This window comes from Triticum urartu, chromosome 3A, assembly GCF_056163025.1.
Source record: "Triticum urartu cultivar PI428250 chromosome 3A, HENAU_Tu73, whole genome shotgun sequence".
In the NCBI taxonomy this organism is placed as follows: Eukaryota; Viridiplantae; Streptophyta; class Magnoliopsida; order Poales; family Poaceae; genus Triticum; species Triticum urartu.
The window spans coordinates 182,038,192-182,043,091 of NC_141875.1; the positions used below are offsets into that span (position 1 = coordinate 182,038,192).

The 4,900-nt window shown below is 43.6% G+C and overlaps 1 long non-coding RNA gene across 3 annotated transcripts; it reads left to right on the plus strand.

Annotated features, from left to right (window-relative positions):
- The first annotated feature begins 461 nt into the window (after positions 1–461).
- On the plus strand, positions 462–3,978 carry LOC125548258 (uncharacterized). 3 transcript variants are annotated; one of them, XR_007300959.2, is made up of 4 exons: positions 462–873; positions 954–1,094; positions 3,054–3,132; positions 3,556–3,972. It is a non-coding gene; the product is annotated as an uncharacterized LOC125548258 (long non-coding RNA). The 3 variants fall into 3 exon arrangements; XR_015618543.1 differs by having other exon boundaries at positions 462–1,094; positions 3,058–3,132; positions 3,556–3,978; XR_007300958.2 differs by having other exon boundaries at positions 462–1,094; positions 3,556–3,975.
- The last annotated feature ends 922 nt before the right edge of the window (positions 3,979–4,900 follow it).

The window sequence follows — 4,900 nt, forward strand, 5'->3', positions numbered from 1 at the left end:
GCCGATTTCAAAATGTGATCAAATTTGCCCGCTTGACCCTTCTTAGTTAGGTGGTTAATAATGCAAAACTATTGGTTTGTCTAGGATGAATAGCTAATTTTGTATCTAAAAATGATTTTTTTAGAAAATAAATAGCAAACTATAAGATACCTGTAGTTCAAATTTGACTCGTTTCTTGCCGAATTGGCTGTTTCTCAAAATACCTAGAAAGATCGGAAATGCAATCAAATTGATGATCATCGATGAAAGGTGGTCTAACTTAAGTGAAAATTTTCGTGATGCCATTTTGCAAAATATTTTTGGTAGCTGCCTCACAAACCTCCCTTGTTTTTAACACTAAGAAGAGTAATTTTTAATAGCTCATTTTCGAACCAATCAGGAAGCAACACACGGATCACCCCACTATATTCGATCTGAGCCATCCGACTCCTACTGATCTAGCTTCTCTCCCTTCCTCCCTCGACCCCCTCCTTCCCGAGAAACCCTAGGTCAAGTGATGATGTCTCCCTCTCCCCGATCCAGACCCCTCCCGCGCCGCCCCTCTCCCCGATCCAGATCCGTCCTCCCTCCGATGCTCTCCCCTCCGCTCCATACTCCCCTTGGACAAGATCCGGCGCGCACGTCCCACACATCGACCGCGCCCTCCCACCCACACATCGCCACCGCCACCCGCCGCCCCCTCCCTCTCCTCCTCCCATCTGAAGAGAAGAGGGATCTCGCGCCCATCCATGGCCATCTCCTCTCATCAAGCCCCCTGCTCCGCCGCGTCCTCGCCTACCTGGCCCTCTGCACCGCCGTGATCTCCGGCCCGTCCGCGCCCCCCGACGTGCCCGCGGTCGCGGGCCCCCAGCCACCGTCGCTGTTGTTGTCCAGGTAGGCCCTTCCCCTCCTTCCTCGCCCAGATCCACCCGCTCCTCCTCACCTTCTCCTCCTATCTTTCCCGTTGCTACAAGTCATCATGGCGTGGAGATGGAGATGACGGCAGGAGGGCGCCAACCTTGCCCTGCTCGAGATGGATGAGGGCTGCGCCTAGCTTCGGCCCTGCTCTGCTCGAGGAGGAGGAGGGGCAGCAGGAGAGGTTTCTTTCCATCGAGGTAGGCGCCGTTCGTTCCCTGTTCCCCCATCCCTCGCCTGGTTCTTGTTCTTCTGTACTCGTTGATGTGATGAGTCCCGTTCGGCGACTGCTCTTGATTTGTGCAATAGGAGGCTTTGTGCGGTTCTATTGGCAGGTTTTCCTAATTCTAGATCTAGTTTTCGCATGGTAAACAACCCGTGATTGGAACTGGGATGCAGTAAAATACTTTGCATCCAAACGCACAAGATTAAACAAGATTTACTGTAAATTTTGCACATCACGGTAATTTCACTTGCTGTTAACTACTGTAGCATTAGGAGTAGTTTTGCTACAATACTCCTTGAGCAGGGTGAATGGAGGGTGAGGAAGTTTTACTGCCGAGTAGGATTGCACAGGGAGTAGTTAGGAGTAGTAGATGTTGATGATCATAGTCAGGAGTAGTTTTGCCTTTGGTGATCATCCAAAAATGTGATGTACTATTGTACTTTGAGTGAAAATGGAATGGTGCGATCCTGCACAACATACTTTATTCTGCGCTTGTGTACTATATGCACTTGTGCAGTAGATGTTGAGTAATGTATGCACTTGTGTAGTAGATATTTTATTCTGCGGAGGAATGAACGGTCGCGCCATTTTTGGCGTCGGGCCAGTTTCCATTTGAGTTGAGAAGGATGTTGATGTAATCTGGTAGGAAGGTTGTCTTTTTCATGTCCTGTGGAGGGCCATGTGGCGCTGATGTGATACATATACATGCTAACATTTGTTTCTTTGGTTGTTTCTATGAATAAAAATAGCCCGACATTCATTCTTTCTGCACCATTTGTGCTCTGCTCACTCATGCTGTGGTCTGTGTCTTTTTTTTGTCTCCCATTTTTGTGACCTTGAAGATCAGCTTGTTGCTATACCTGGCAGAGTGCTGGTGTGTGCTGATTTCGTTTTCTTGACATAAGTGCCAGCATTGTTTCCTTGGGAACAAAAGGCCATTTTCTCCAATGTTACAAATACAATTGCTACTTACTGAACTGCTTTGCACATTGCTGAAGTCTCTTTGGTTCAGAGATTTTTCTTAAATTGTCATATCGCAATTGTTCGGTTTGCTACGCGAATCAGTCGCAATGCCTGCTAAAGCTGAATTTCAACCAGCCACGGGATGAATTCTACACTATTGAAAATGTTTGTTTTCCCAAAAAGAATATTCATGTTAGTACATACAGTACTCCCCCTATACCAAAATACTTGTAGTTGGGGGAACTTCTACTAATTTCCCCCAACTACAAGTATTTGGATACAGAGGGAGTAGATTTTTTTTCCTCAGATTTTGGCCAAGAGTTGCAGCAACCAAACTTGCAATGATTTGTGGCTAAACAACCACTGACTGGCCCTAAATTGGCACCCTTTATCATGCTTTCATTCTGATTTGTACATCATCCTGGATGGTCTGCCCAAATGATGCTCATAGCATTTCTGTTAGCCTGCGTTACAACTCATTTTTTATTTAAAGAACAACCAAGTGGCACAGTGGTTCTACTTCTCATAAATTGACAGAAAGGTTCTAGCATGTTTTCATTTGCAAGTAAAACTCGACCTTCTTTTAGTTGAGTGAATATGTTTTAGATATGGAACGTTTTACAGTACATTTCTTTCCTTCTAAATGTGAATTCATGTACATCATCAAGCATTTCACATTTGTTGTAGCACTATGTAATGGTGTACTTCTTTTAGAAATTCTGCTCCTTACGTTTATAAATTCTACATATGGTTTCTCATCACTTGGTGCATATATAGCACGTTTTGGGCAACGAATTATTCAGCGTTCTATGTTACAGCTTTCAACCTTGAAATCACATATTTGTTTGGGCATGTGCTATATGTACCATTTTAGAAGTAGTCGACATATTTATGTCCTGCTATAGTCTTTTTTAAACTTCTTATAAGATTGAAGTATTCATTCTGATTTTTGGTTTGCTGATTGTTGTAGACAGATGTATGAAACCTCTTAACTGTGGACGACAACTACTTGAGAAGGACCATCATCACCCATCAAGTACGCCATTGAGGTAATTCACCAGTCCCTCCAGCACCAACTATCTATTTTCTCTAGTATGCTTAGGTTTTTCATGCTGTTGTGGTAGCCCCATTGCTGTTGCGTTGAATCTCATGCCAGCGCTGGTGCGTCTGTGGCTTGATGTGCTGTGATCTTTATCTGTGTAGGTTTTGTTTGATGATATGCTTAGATTATGATCATAAGCATGGTGGTTTGATGATGTTGAGGCCAGCTGTTAAACCATGATATAGTTGCTGGAACTGAGCTTAATATTCATGTGTGTATGTGTGTGTGTGTGTCGAGTAAAGTTGTGGTTTGTGCTGCTCCTTTGTAACGTGATGAAACAAAGAATGTCCTTTACTCCTTTTTTAAATGGAATGTTCATAATATATTGGCTCCAGTTTTTCTAATTTTTATCAGCTGATTCATGTAACAGGGCGTCCGTGGAAGGCCCAGTCCTGACTCTCCAGTGAGTCCGGCATTTGATCGCTATTGAAGGAGCTACATGTAGAAGAAAACACTTGTAGAGCTTGTAACTGATTCCCATAGTTGTAGAGCTTGTATCAACTAAGCTTGTATTACGTGTAACTTGTAGAACTTGTAAATGCTACAGCTTGTAGGACGTGTCATTTGTAGAGCTTATAAATAAGCTTGTATATGCTACAGCTTGTAGGACGTGTCATTTGTAGAGCTTGTATTGAATCTGGCTATTGTTATTTTAAGTATCATGTGTTTTTTTGCTTGCCAATTTAACTATTGGTTATTTTCTTATTGTCAAATTGAAATATGAAGAATCTGGGCCTAATAGCTAGGACCCACTTATCAGAACCTGACAAGTGGGACCTGTTTGACTAGTGGACCCATTTTATAAAAAAATAAAACTGTTGGTACAAAAAGGCCATGACCCATGAAATAAAAAGGCCGAATTGTTGGGCTTGTCCCATGAAGTCTGACCAAAAATTGATAGGAAAAAAATATATAGAAAGGCTGAATTAATGGGCTCGGCCCATATAAACACCCAATTGGATCGGGCTGATTCTTGTGCCACATTAGATTGCCACATCGGATGCCTACCTGGCTTGGGGAGGCTGCTAGTGACCAAAACAAAACAATAGGCATATTTTTGTCGTAGACGTCTACAACCTTCTCACAGAGAAGGTCGTTAATTTCAGTTTATGATCGCTAGCTTTTGACCTTCTGTTTTTGGTCACAAAAAGGTCGCAAATGAAAAACAATGACCTTTCAGTGACCAATACTCAAGGTCACAAGTTGACATATTTCTTGTAGTGCCTCTGTACTCTTTTTTTAATCTCTGATAAAGTACACATTTATTCCGGAGAAGGGCGGAAAACGGCAGCCCAGCATGTACTGATGATATCGATCAACCATGCTCGAATATATCTTGGCCTCCGTGCGAGCTCGTCTGTGTGTTCTCGCTCCTCGTCTCTCTCAAGGAACGGCGGGTTGGCCATTTTGCCGTCAATTGAGATCGGTTTGCTCACACTTCGGTCCCACATGTCAGTGATATGCCAAGAGGAGGTGCGTTGACTGACTGGCCATACGCGTACTTGGTTTTGCACCTTCATACTACTCCTCCCTCTGTCACAGTTTACAGGGCGTGCTTCATTATGATGCATTTCTCTCAATGCATTTCCACCACCAGAGAGACTTTAGACACGTTTGGTTAAATGCTCAATTAATTAGGGCGTGGTAACCGCAATTTTCTCTCGATGTAGTACTACGGAGTGGAGTACGTGCATGCATGTGTGTACCCGGGGTGG